The sequence below is a fragment of the Pecten maximus genome, chromosome 12 (genome assembly GCF_902652985.1).
Source record: "Pecten maximus chromosome 12, xPecMax1.1, whole genome shotgun sequence".
Lineage (NCBI taxonomy): Eukaryota > Metazoa > Mollusca > Bivalvia > Pectinida > Pectinidae > Pecten > Pecten maximus.
The window spans coordinates 29,631,403-29,646,780 of NC_047026.1; positions in this window are offsets into that span (position 1 = coordinate 29,631,403).

Genomic DNA, 15,378 nt, shown 5'->3' on the forward strand with positions numbered 1-15,378 from the left:
TGATCTTTTCCTGACAAACTAGTTTACTCAAACCAAAGTCCAAGCTATTTGATTCTGTAGAAAAATTGCTTTGTCATCTAAACGTACGTCCTGCACAACTTCACGTGCGTATACACCCGTGACCAATGTCCTCCTAACCGGTCTGCCAACGCTTATAGGAAATTCAAGAATGTATATGTAAAACATATTACGTAAATTATCCGAGCTGTAATAGATTGTGTCCGTTATTACAGAAGTTGCTGTGTCAAATACACTTGTCACTGGGATCTTGTTACCGTTTTACGACCAAATTCATTTCAAGTAACACTGTTTTATATCACTATGACATTTAAGTCGGTACGTTACAGTGATATGTTTTTACAGAGAACAATGTGTATTTATTTGAATATCTGTGGCTAGATAACTATATAACAGACAAACGTCACATTACATGTGGTATTCTTATTGTGCATGCGCGAAATTCTCTTTAACAAAGATACATGTAAGCTCGAGAAATTGTTACAACAGACAGAGTACACGGATTGCTACATGTCTCGAGAAAGGACTTCACGATCCAAAGACAAAGTTTGTTTGCCATGAAAATCAGAAAACGACTGTCTTTAAAGTAAGATAAAAGATAGTATCTAGAAGTTTCATGAAGATTAAAATAGGGGAAAATCAATTATCATAAATGTCAGTTATCCAACCTTTTATTCCTAATCTAGTGGTTTAGCTGATTTTCTGAATCTTTGAACAAGCTTCACATAATCTATTCGTACATATTATTTCATATAATCTATTCGTACATGTATATATTTTACCATTTTTAACCAACTTTTTTATCATTATGATCTAAATATACAATACGGATGCTTTTAAAAATGACAAATTTTATCTGATTTTAACTTTAAAAATAAAACTTGTTAGTATATTGTTTGGCCCTAAATGACCCTAGTTGTCGATGGGCCGTAAAACACAAACAAACAAACAAACTTTGAACAAGCAAATCCTTATGTTTTCTTTTATGACAGCCCATTTTTAAAAAAACGCAGCGGTATAAGCTGCAGGTATTTCTTGCTAGGCGATTGGGTGCCGTAGATCGTGAGTTCGAGGCCCGGTCAGGGCACGAGTCATAAAGTTGTCTTCCTTCGTCAATTGTGTTACCATGTTATATATATATATATATATATATATATATATATATGAATAACCTGGACGACTGAAATTTTACTTGGAATATCAAAAGGACATATAAAGAAATGGACTACATGTAAAACAATGTTTTGAATAATCAAAGGTGTTATTTTACTACAAATACTCAAATACGTTTTGGATATTTTTGGGATCTAAATGCAACCCAGGCGTCATTGCGTTATATGGCGCAATATACCATTAACGGTAAAATACATATATATATATGCAAAATATCGTATAACAACTACTGCAAATATAATACGATTCGACAAGCTTTGTTGTTAAAGTTTTACATGTTTGTAAAACTTTAAATTACTGTTGATATATCGTGAAATCGCAAAATGACTCTTATTAATGCCCAATGAGAGCAGTTGGCAACATATCCAAACGGAAACACCAAAGACATGAACAGTGAGTTTTTACCTTAGTCTTTATTTTATTTATTTTTTTGCATTTACAGATACAATTATCTGTTTTTCAATGTCGTCTACCAAACACTCCTCTTTATACGGCCTTAGTTGATTACGCTAGACTTCAAACAAAATGGAAATCATGGTGATTGTGTGAGTTAATCAATTAGATAAGACAATCCGTTACATTATCTATTGAAAATTTGAACGTCACCAAACATAATGTATAGTTATTAAAAAAAACACGACTGTACCCGATCACGTCCGAATACACACGAATACAACCTACAATAATGTAATACACTCGAGTGTCGATACATCCGGCTATACCCGGCTCCTCTCGACTACATTCGAGTGCGAAATTGTTCTTTTGAGGAGAAATGCTCACTGTAACACATTCCAACATCTAAAAGTTTTTAAACATTTGTATCTAAAAAAAAAAAAGCAGAAATGCCTTTGTCCTTTGGGTAGAGTGATAACTCTTCCACGGTTTAAATTTGTTGGTCACACCCAGTAATTTGTAGGGAACGGAGACGATAGCAGCCATTCCTTCATCGTGAACCTGTTATCATTAACACGATAGACAGTGAATCTATTCTACCGTCCAAGATACCCTTACTCTCCTTACATCTTACTTACACCGTGTAAGTAAAGAATTACCTATATATAACAAACATAATATGGGGTTGGATCTGGAAATGACAACAAATTGTACTTGAGCGCGCAGCCTCAATATTAATCTCGGCGCTTAATGTGGTAATTGTAACCCCGTCCACACATTTCATTCATGAACCTGAAACATCCAACACCTTGACTTGTTAGCTGTTTACAATTTATATTCTTTTGAAATGCAGAACTGTTTTTAGGGATTTGTTTTATATAAACATTCGTTATATTTTTGTTTTATTTCAATCCATACCTTTAAGCTGTCTGTGCTAGTCTAAGTTCATTAACACATTTGTTGGCATTAGTGATTTCGGTGAGTACGGATAGGTTAAGCTGCGTGTGTTGACGATACGAGGCTCTGGTATACGGCCTTGTTGGAACAAGTTGAAGTACAAAGGATATCTAACGCTGCGACTGAACCCTGCTACATCATTACTTACAATTTACTATTAAAGATAAATCTAAATGTGGCTTTTATCTGGCATAATATTTCATTTAATTGAATAGATATCACTCAGCCCCGATTCCAGGTTAATTGTAGCATTGTAGGTCCTTGTCTTTCCCCCTTGGAATTTCTCTATATTTATGACCACGGAGATATTTTTAATACTGTATATGTTCCAATTTGTATGCTACCAACAATGTGACTATTCATCTTGATATCTGTAGCATATAAAACCTCGTCTTACAGTTTCCCTGCCACTTGACAACTTAAATGAAGAGAATTAACACTACTAGGCAAAGCTATTAGTTACGTGTGGATGTCGCCGCTCCCTGCAGCTACGTAAGAACACTTGTCACGGAAAAGAAAAGAATGCTGTTAACTTTGATGTGATACATTTAAAACTTTAAATACATGCAAAAGACATACTCAGACGTTAAAAAGTAAACATTTTTGCAAAACAGATTCTCAAAACGAAATAAAAATCTATTCACCTTTCGATGTGCGCATGCTCGATCACAATGCCACTTCTAATCACACGCACTTAAAGTCGTAAATTTAAAAAAAAAATCCATTTTATGCTAATTATTTCAACAAGATAAAGTTGAGATAAAGAGACGATTTAAGTTTTCGCGACTTCAGTGACAGTCGGCGATGTCTGTTTGGGTGCATTTGTAACAAAAGTGACCTGACTTTCAACAAAAAAAAGAAAGAATGAAATATATTTTACAAGTATAAGCAGCCATATATCTAGGTGAATCCAGGGGTAATTCCCACCATTCATATGCCAGCTCAAAAGCTGGTCGCGTGTTTAATATTTAATATCGTTTTCTTGTTCAGGTAGCTGGGTACAAACTACATATTATATAAGTTTGTATAACTTGCTTCGCAATTGTTGCAAAAAATAATTAAAGTTTACCTCTGAAGCGGTGACGACAATTAAAGTAGAACATAATATATTTTTGTATTGTTTTGTCTAGCTTATATGGTATAAATTGATATTAAGCCAATGACGGATACATTTGATGTACATTGTACTTGTGTTAGAGTAACGGTCTGTGTTATTGTTTCAATGGTCAATAATTCATACATTTATCAGTACATTGAAGTATATTGTTATTTTCTGTAACGGTCATGACATTAGTCCACCGCTGGAGTGATTCATAGTCCTTGTAACAGTCTAGGTCCTACAAGGGCTCTACACAGTCACTTACGGCTATCACTGAAAAATACAGGGGACTTACCTAGTTTCTTCTTTTTTCTAATTTGCCTTATTTATGATTTCTCTTTTTTTATATATATATATATAAATTTTGTGAATGAATTTTAGATAAGAAACAATTGCAATGAATGGTAGTCGACGTTCCCACTGTGTAAGTCTTTGACACTATGTACAACACGTCGGCTAAGTATCATGCAAATAACAAAACGACAGGCTATCCTTATACATGTATATAAAGATTGACTAGTGGGCGACCTTGACACATTAAAGGTCTTGGGGGTACCATAATTAAAGTACTTTACAACATTGTCCTAGTGTATGTTATGTAATTAGAAAAATAGAAAGTTTACCAAATAAACATAGAAGAAAACGTGGATATTCTACATCCCTATTCGACATGCTTCTGGGACTTTAAATGACCGAACTAAGTCTTTTCTGGGGAAACGCAAACACTTAAACTTTTCTGGAGCAGGGTGTAAAAATAACACGGGTAGACGGTGCTGTGTGGACATAACCCCCTCCCGGGAGCTCCGGGGGAGCCACGTGACAAATCTGTTTGTTCTCTGGCTATTATTGGCCTAGAGGAAATCTCATAACTTAATATATATGCTGCCCACAATCGACTTTAGTACGTGCGCTGATTAAAATAGTTCCAACGGTTTTAACTTTGCTCTTAGCAGTCACCACTTTGATTCAGTTGTGTCTTACGAAAAGTTCGTGACCTGGTGAACATGGCAAACTCTTAAGTGTTGTATATTGGTCTGATGATCAGTGTAAAAGCGATGTCCAATAGCGCTATAGAGTAGCTAATTAAACGTTAGCGCGTGTGGACTAAGAGGAAAAAGAATTTCAGCCGAGACGGGTCTATGGCATTGGTCAGTGTATAAACTGTTATTACTAACTTACATTCAAGTTTTTGACCTCTGTCATGTATCATTATTACACGATTACAAGTCCAAGCAACACCACTCCCTAGCCTCTACCACCCCATCCCACCACACCCCATCCTCACCCCATCCCATCCCACTCCCATAACCTGTTACTTATATCCTGCAATTCAGTTCTTGACCTTTATCATCATTTATCTATAAAAGTACCCCTCACCCCCTCCCCATAACTCCTCTATGGTGCAGTTTTCTTCATGTCTGGCTGATATGGTATATATTACATCACAAATGGCCTTCAACTTGAAACTTAGATAGCCTCTATATAAGTGTCAGAACACCTGTTTTAATATTCTAAATGCAAATGTCACCATATGGTGCTGAATGAAGCGCCATGAAAACATGACCGCATGCGTTAATTTAGTTTTTGTAACAAATTCATAATTACTTTATTTTCTGAAATATACGCTTTATACGTAACTAAATAAAACTTGTTTATTGAGAAGTAAAAAAAAAGTAAATAACTCCTCGACTTTTACTGGTCCAATGTGATTGTTCTTGTTCTTATGGGGTTTCAGATATCTTTTCCTTCGTGCATATTAAGACCAGTACGATGTCCGTAAACGCCAGCAAGTACAAACCAGATAAAGTCACCAGATTACATTATTCCTTCGCTCATGTTTCTAGTCTTAATACCCATGAAATTTGAAGTTCTCCAGTTTATTATCCGTTTATGACATTTATCAGTTGGAACAAATGCTTTTCTTCAAGGAGATCACTCACTTACGCACAGGCAGCACCACACCGCCTCTTTATCGCTGTTTCAAAGGCTCTATGAAATATGAGGATGTTGAAAACAGTTTAGTTTTATTGGTTTTATATCGCCGATGTGTTTGCGTGAATAGGACGCACTATCAATATTGTCCGTCGTGTTAACTCATAAGTCCTAACATTTATCCCAAGGCAGTAAAATGGGATGAAGGGCTGAAAAGATATTATAGAAACGTCTCTAGGATGGGAATAACAGACAAGCGATTTCGAGTGACAACTGTAGATTAGCCAGGTCCAGCGGAAGTGGTAACTGCTGTCCCACAATTCATGTACTGCGGAAGTGACAACTTTACCCGAACAAGTCAGGTCTAGCGGAAGTGAGAACTCTTCACAAATCATGTACATGTATAACCGGAGTGACATCGACAGGCCTAACGGAAATGACGAACCTTACAAAATGCATTATTATCGCCGCCCTGCAGTAGTATGTAATATACTTATTTATAATTTAGCCTGTAACCATCGCTTCTAAGTGTCCCATAGCTGGCCACAGCTTTGTGTAAACGTGTGTTATATTGTAATTCAACACTATGAAATTAGCGCAAACAATACGATTCGTGACATCGAGCCGAAGAAGTTCATGAACAAGGTTACGTAATTGCAATTTATGAACATGAATGGAAGCTGTCCTATTATAATGATTGGTGTACGTGTCGCTAAATATTTCCTCGTGAAAACTGATTGCCTCGGAGCTCCTAAAGGTCAAAGGCCAGTCGTATATTTGTGTCACATATAGGCATATTACATTATTTGTCATTTGCCCATAACAGCAGAGAGGATCGCTCTAAAGACCAAAATGCTATTAGGCTTTCGTTTTTCATGGATGTGAAATTTATTCCGGAAACATTATATCTGATGCTGCATTCGACGAATGTTTCGTCATTGAACAAATATGACATAGCTATAGACTGACCCATTATCGTGTTATGTTCTTCACTTGAAGAATTAGAAGGTTAGCGATGTATTTTAAATAGAAGTCGCCCAACCATTCTCAAAATCTGTCTCCAAAAGAACAGTTACTGCAACTGTACGATGTACTTTGGAAATAAGGATTGGAAGAGTAATTTTTACCATTAACTATCACACGAAGACTTATGAGTAGGCATAACACATATATAAGTTATATCTTCTGCGGATCCTCTACACTAAGCAGGTTGCGTCATCTACTATCGTTTGGGATCATGTTTTATTCATAAAAATTGTTGTCTCACAGGTAAGGATCACAATTTAGAAAAAAAGGCATTATGCAAATAAAAGAGTAAATGAATGTGTGGCTTGATTTTAATTAGAACTATTTAAAATTAGAAATATATTTAAGTTAAATTAGTATGACCTAGTATGGATTCTTGACATCAAAGGATTCGGACAATCAACTTGGAGACACTAGCATTGAGCTGGACCACCTGCTACCGTCATTAATGAGTAAAGAGGAAGTCACGTCACACTTAATGTCCCTTTATTACCGGGACCAACAGGGGTTGTGGCACAGAGACGTCAGCTAATTATAACGTCTTGCATATCAAATGTTATACCTGTAGGTTAAATTGAAGCTAACTTTATCGCTACGATGAAGTAAAAACTCAGGTACACGTCTTATGGTATGTGTTGCATTAGTAGACGACATTAAATAAAAGTTCATTTTCATTAAATTCTCAGCTTCCGTATATGATTGTCATTGCACTATTCATAAGGTGTCTATTTGTCTATGCTCGCCACATCAGGGCCTTTATTTATGAAATCATTAGCATGCTCAAGGAAGAAAACTTCTCAACTCAACTTCCTTAAAATTGTTTGAATAATGAAATAGCAGTTTAAAAGATCGAAAACAATATTTCTCTTAAAGCCTCTCCGAAATTCCTACTAATCTTTGATGCAACATTGATTCGGATATCAGATTCATCGCTAGTAATTTTGAGCCTGAGCACAAAATGTGTAACTTAGCATGAGGATGGCTTTATGAATACGGGCCAAGGTACCCCGGGTGATGTCTTTGGACGTTTTGTTACCTTGTCAACATGCAGCTTCCAAGGAGGTGTTGTTTCCTAAGAAAAATTACCATACTGGAAGGGCTGAAACAGGAAGGTGGGATCTACAGTCCAGAAATCCTCATCCCGGAGATCCTGGATCATAGGAGGCATGGCGGTGGTCTATTAGAAGGACGCAGAGCTATGTTACCGAAGGATCGCAGTTCGAGTCCTGGCACGTGCGCTGTGTTGTATCCTTGAACTATATACTTTACTATGTTGTGTACAAGTCGACTCGGCTGTAAATGAGCATTTGGTAGGGCAGTGCAAGGCTCCGGCTCTATGCTTTCCAAGGAGTTGAGAAAGAAATTTGCTGGTTACTAAAGGCTCGATAGCATACATAATAATTTATGAGCCGCTTTGTGACGGCTATGTGTTGTGATATAGCTGTATATTTAAATATGAAAAACTCCAAAATCCCCCTGTCAACTTCTTCTTGGTACTTCATATTGCTAATTTTTTTTATGGAAAGTTGAATTAAAGAAAGTAGGGTTTGAAGAGCCCAAACCCTTTCGGCCATATTTGGACATCCGTTCCCTTATAACCCCAATATATCTATCCACACGGTACGAAGACTGCGTTCTTATTACAAGAACGTTCTAATCTTAAGACCAAATAGGTAGTCAATACAATTTCTGTGTCAAGAATATTCAAACTATGTACCTCTTGACAAGCCTTTTGTGTGTTTTCAAGGCCCAATATGTCGAAGTCCTCATTAGAGCATGTACAAAAAAGTAATTAAGACCGTAGTTTACAATGTGCTTTCATCTGTATCGAAGAAGTTCTGTCTTAACAAAAATATATTGACCAATTATATGGCATAGACCCTCACGAATTCAAATCAAGGGAAAATCATTTGTTTTACACCGGAGTTCATTCTTGATCTAAATATTTAACGAATACAAGATGTTCACTTCAATATGACGAACTTAAAAATGGGGAGAATTACGACAAACAAGGTGAATTTTATAAACACGAAGTAAAGTTATTCTATACTATTTTTTTTATTTAATTCAAACAAGAAATACCTTCCAGTACTCATAATTCTGTAAGGCAAGTTTGATACTTTAATTCTCTGTAATGTCCGCCATTTTCAATGTGTCTACTTTAAGTTCAGCCGCCAGAAGAAGACAGATTTCCGTGAAGTAAACAACGCAAGCATCTTCGGCAGTCTGTTGTGGTACTTCCTTAAATGCTTTTCATCTTAAGAGTTTCAATTACACTGAACTTAGATACCGTACGGTTGCTTTCATCAATCGCAGACTGATATGATGTAACTTGTATGTTGAATGCCCCATGTCATCCGTGTGAATTTGTTAGGCAAACTGTGATGGTCCTATAACGAAATCTTAACACTCGGACATCGCTGGTTGGGGCTGATTTATGCTGATTTCACGGCAAATTTTCCAAATTCCATCAAGATGAAAGCTTTAGTCATTTGCATTTAGGTCATCAGACAACGAGTTTCGGAGGGTCAGAGAGTGGCCTTGGAGGAAAATGTCATCCATGCTCGTCATACATCTCTTCGCCACGCCCGAGGGTCTAACATGTCTGTGCACCGCGTCCTTTTATATGTAGTGATTAACTTATTGTACAGGGTCTATCATTACTTTGATTTCCGCCGTAATCTGGCGGGGTCACGTGACACAGTCTCGTGCCGTAACGCTGGGTCTGACGTAAGCGTGGGAGGATTTGGATGGACGCCATTATTTCTGTGTGGTTAAATTTGCCCATTTGTGCATATAATTACATCAGCCATTGATGTATATCTGCCGGTAATGCTTAATCAAGAGCTAAGAGTTATTATCGAAAAGAAGTGATCGGTAAACATACCAAGAGACCTATCTTATCCCATACAATACACAGTCACCCCAGAACCTACTAGTATTTATTCGTTAATAAGAAAGGTGATGACATACAGAGAGATAGGTGGGCATCTGAAAGTGAATTCATTTCAAACAAAAAGTAGGTTTGGCAAGATATCATCTAGGTAAAGGATGTTGATAAAAACACTGTAACATTAACGTCAATGAATTATATCGTTAACCTCAGAATGCCCAGACACAATCACTACGATATCGACATTACATTTATATAGGCCAGTGGAACAAAACTACGTCATTTGTGATAATATTATAAGATATCGTAGGTATTCTTTCTGGAAAACATCTGTAATTACTGAAAAAGCCCTTCAATCAAACTGTCATTTTTGTCTGATTTGGTGTCTGTATTTTGATACTGCATTTAGTATTTCACACCTGCCTTGATGCGTAATCTGGGCCGTCAACCAGGTGTGCAGCCCGATTAGGGGGAAAACAATACATTTGCTGTCTATCACTTTTGAATATTTAACGCGAAGGTGTTTTGTAAAAGTGATCAATGAGGTATGCACTTATATAAATATTTATTTCTCGTGAATTATTGTACAAATTTGCATAAGAAGAATTTGGAGTTGGCTTTTAGATATCGGTTGATGATGTCCTTTATTAATAGCTCGTTTATACATTTAGTAAGGACGGAATTTAAGAAATTAGTGTGTAGCGACCATTTTCAGGCTTTTTCAATCTTCCTTTAAGAAATTTTCATAATAATATTCTCTCATAAATCCTCTTTAAGACGACATGCAATAGTGGACGTCCACAATAGACTTGGTATAAACCGCAAAACTACCCATACATGATTCCCCGACCCCCAACCCTTTAGTGTTTAACACGAAACATTAGCACGGGGCGTGATTAATACAGATGCTCTACCTGTCCACCCGTATGGGGGAGCGGTGTCGACACCACCTTACATATGTTAGTTCAAAATCCAGAAGTACTGTCGATTCTATTCATCCTCAGGAGACAATAGAGGAAAAGAAAATGCTGTTATTTTAGTGATCATAATTTTGGTAGAAAAATATATCGATTTAAGACATAAGCAACAGTATAGTGTTAAACATGCGTTGGCGTATTAATTAAGGAATGCGTCGTAAATGTAAAAAGTTTACAAATGTAGACGAGGTCCATGAAGCTTTCAATACTGTGCGAAATCTACCATGGAATGATAAACCAAACTTCTAGAGATGTTTGCGGTTACGTCTGTTGAGTAACTGTTCACGCTACAGTGGCAGGGCAGTCGTCAAACTGGAATTAACATGACGGAAAACAAACCGGGGATACACTGTAAAGTTGTCTCGGCTTTCCAAATGTCATCTCGGGAACCAGCATCAAATAATAGGATTCTATTTGTACGTTTAACAGATTGAGACACGCATACCTCGTGTATATAACAGGTAATGTAATTGTATATATGTTAAAGAGTTGAAAAAAACGTACGTGCTGTTATACAGATGGATCCCTTTATCACTTCCGGTAAACACTGTTGATTACGCATGCGCGCGAGGAAGCGCAATTGATTATAGCTGTCAGTTTTTGTTTTAGTTTTTTTTTTATTATTATTATTTCAGGTATTGGCTGGAGGAATATTAAGGCTTATTTATCTGCTAAATAGAACCGCATGGATCTTAGGTATAGAAACAGTCCACGTCAACCAATGGTTTTAAATGACATCATTAGCTCTACGAATTGTTCGTGTTATTGATGACTAACTATCGTGACACGATGCAATTATGAAATCAACATAACGTACCACAAACATTGTAAGTTTTTCTTCAATATGGAAAATAAAATAACTTTCCGATCGACTGATATACTTTTCTTAACCTATCATAAAAATGAACATTTCATGTTTGAAGTAGAGTATCCGATGACCTCTGGAGTCAAACTGTCAATATAAGTAAACTGTGCAAGAATGAATACACAAAAGTACAATATCATGTTTCTCCTTAACAAGTTATGGACTTACTAGAATTTGGTGGTAAACAAGATTATCTGTAAAATCTACAATTTAGTTTAATTGTGAAAATCTCTGACTTGTGTGCCAACGTTCAGCTTTGTTCTTAACATACATTCAGGTGTGTCAAAACAAATTGATACATTTACGTCAGAAAGGATTTCTTCTTTGTATTTTGTATGTTGAAAATTAGTAGTTAAATATAATCGGTAGGATAAAAAAGAGTTAATGAGTCCTTAATGACGATTATGCTAGTAAAACAAAGCCAATTAAGTTATTGTTATATTCATATCTACAAGTTGAGAGTCGTTTCCCTGAAAACTGGACATACATTTTGTAGATTAGTTTAATTTTTATAGATTCCGTGACTTTAAACCTTCACAGCGTGTATTTTGATCAATACTTCTAAAGGTATTTTCTAGTATTGAAATATTGATTTGAAAATATCATATATTTTAGGATACATCGGCAGCACTAAAGATAATCGAACAATCCAGCAAAGCATACATAAATACGACAGAGCTGTCTTCTCCTAGCCTTTAATCATCGACTTAAAACCAGTTATAGATGAGCGGAAATGGAAGTCAAATTATTCCGGTTTTAATTTCCTTACGAACCTTAATGTTGATAACAAATACACAAGACGCTTCGGTAAGATAAGGGGTTTATGATAAAATACATGTCTATGTTCTGACGAAAACACACGTACAACTGATCTTATCACAAAGTGGAACTATTATTATTCCGCGATAGTGTCAAAGAAACTGACTTTAATGTAGAAGTATTATCTATATAGTTAGTATGGCGCGCTTTATATAAAAATTGATCCATCTCCTACATAAATCGCTATATGATGTATATAAATGTCCTTTTCTAGTATGAATAGAAAACGTTTAATTTATGTAATCAAGCGTGGGTACCAAATTTATGTTCTATGTCTTCTTCTAATGATTATCACCGTAATAGCAGTAAATTCATGAAAACATCCGCACGAGCTAAAACTAGAAACCGTATCCCGGGGATAGCACAGAGCGCGTGAACATCACGCCTGTAATTGCCTTCGTGCGCTGTTAGATGCAAAACATGCAAACCTATTAAATCCTTCATTACCCGTATGGTTTACACCTGGGAGGCACGTGCTTTAATCAACACCATTTAAATTTAACTTAGTATACGAATATATCATGTGATTCTGACGTAGTTCTACACCTCGGCAATTCATCACACTACCTTTATGCCTATACGATTACTAGAACACTTAAACTGAGTTTGCTCTCAAGCACGTGAGATAGCACGTGTGATTTGATACGGATATATGCTGATAATAGCAACATGGACCTGTTTACCACACGCATTAGTTTTACATTCAATACGATTGTCTTTTGTCTACCACAAGTACTGTATAAAGCCATTGTCATTATGGTTTTTTCGTTGGTCAATCGTCACGTGTTGATGGGCTTTAAGTCGATTACCATTGTGTGCATGTACATGTCCGTAACCTTAGTGCAACGGGTTTTGTTGGTCGTTGTTCGAGCGCCGTGTTTGTAGGTCTCTAGTCCAGGACCATGTGTGCATAGATCTTTGGTTCAGCGCTATGTGTTCAAAGGGCCTTGGTCGAGCGTCATGTGTTCCAAGGTCTTTTGTCGAGCGTCATGTGTTCAAAGGTCTTTGGTCGAGCGTCATGTGTTTAAAGGTCCTTGGTCGAGCGTCATGTGTTCAAAGGTCTTTGGTTCAACGTCTTGTGTTCAAAGATCTTTGGTCGAGCGTCATGTGTTCAAAGGTCTTTGATCGAGCGTCATGTGTTCAAATGTCTTTGGTTCAGCGCTATGTGTTCGAAGGTCTTTGGTCGAGCGTCATATGTTCAAAGGTCTTTGGTCGAGCGTCATGTGTTCAAAGGTCTTTGATCGAGCGTCATGTATTCAAAGGTCCTTTGTCGAGCGTCATGTGTTCAAAGGTCTTTGGTCGAGCGACATGTGTTCAAAGGTCCTTTGTCGAGCGTCATGTGTTCAAAGGTCCTTTGTCGAGCGTCATGTGTTCAAAGGTCTTTGGTCGAGCGTCATGTGTTCAAAGGTCTTTGGTCGAGCGACATGTGTTCAAAGGTCCTTTGTCGAGCGTCATGTGTTCAAAGGTCTTTGGTCGAGCGTCATGTGTTCAAAGGTCTTTGGTCGAGCGTCATGTGTTCAAAGGTCTTTGGTCGAGCGTCATGTGTTCAAAGGTCCTTTGTCGAGCGTCATGTGTTCAAAGGTCTTTGGTCGAGCGTCATGTGTTCAAAGGTCTTTGGTCGAGCGTCATGTGTTCAAAGGTCTTTGGTCGAGCGTCATGTTTTCAAGTTTGTATGTCTTTGGTCCTAAGTTCAGCGCCATATGTTCGTGTGTGGGCCTTAAGCTCAGCGTTATGTTTTTGTAAGTCTTTAGCTCAGTGTCATATGTTTGTAGGTCTATGGTCAATCGTCATGTGTTATGTTGTCTTTGAGCCTGGTCAGTTCTTCAACGCGCTAAAAGTCCCAGTTTCTTTAACCTATCCGAGGATTGGGTACTCCTTTAAAATAGTGGTATTTCAGTCTTGGCACATCTTTTAATTGTGCAAAAGTAGATATGGGTATTGGATACATCTGTGTGGCATGACTTCAGAATTGTGTACTGGAGATTGTATACGTGTGTACAGTATGGGTACAGGGGATTGTATACATGTACGTGTGTACAGTATGGGTACAGGGGTTTGTATACGTGGGTACAGTATGAGTACATGGGATTGCATATGTGTGTACAGCATGGTTACAGGGGATTGTATATGTGTGTTCAGTACGGGTACAGGGGGTTGTATACGTGTGTACAGTATGGGTACAGGGGTTTGTATACGACGTGTACAGTATGGGTACAGGGGATTGTACATGTATATGTGTGTTCAGTACGGGTACAGGAGATTGTATACGTGTGTACAGTACGGGTACAGGGGATTGTATACGTGTGTACAGTACGGGTACAGGGGACTGTATACGTGTGTACAGTATGGGTACAGGGGATTGTATACGTGTGTACAGTACAAGGGGTAAAGGGATAGATGTGTGTACAGTATGGTACGGATTGTATGTGTTGTACATACGGTACAGGGGATTGTATACTTGTGTTACAGTATGGGTACAGACGATTTTATATGTTTTGTACAGTATGGGTACAGGGGATTATATACGGTGCACAGTATGGGTACAATGATTGTATACGTGTGGACGTATGGGTACAGGGGATGTATACGGTGGTACAGTACGGGTACAGGAGATGTATACTCCGTGTACAGTACAGGGTACAGAAGGATTGGTATCTGTTTGTACAGTACGGGTACAGGGGATTGTATACGTGTGTACAGTACGGGTACAGGGGACTGTATACGTGTGTACAGTATGGGTACAGGGGACTGTATACGTGTGTACAGTACGGGTACAGGGGACTGTATACGTGTGTACAGTACGGGTACAGGGGATTGTATATGTGTGTACAGTATGGGTACAGTGGATTGTATACGTGTGTACAGTATTGGTACAGGAGATTGTATACGACGTGTACAGTATGGGTACAGGAGATTGTATACGTGTGTACAGTACGGGTACAGGGGATTGTATACGTGTGTACAGTATGGGTACCGGGGATTCTATACGTGTGTACAGTATGGGGACAGTGGATTGTACACGTATGTACAGTATGGGTACCGGGGATTCTATACGTGTGTACAGTATGGGTACAGGGGATTGTATACGTGTGTACAGTATGGGTACAGGGGATTGTATACGTGTGTACAGTACGGGTACAGGGGATTGTATATGTGTGTACAGTATGGGTACATGGGATGGTATACGTGTGTACAGTATGGGTACAGGAGATTGTATACGTGTGTA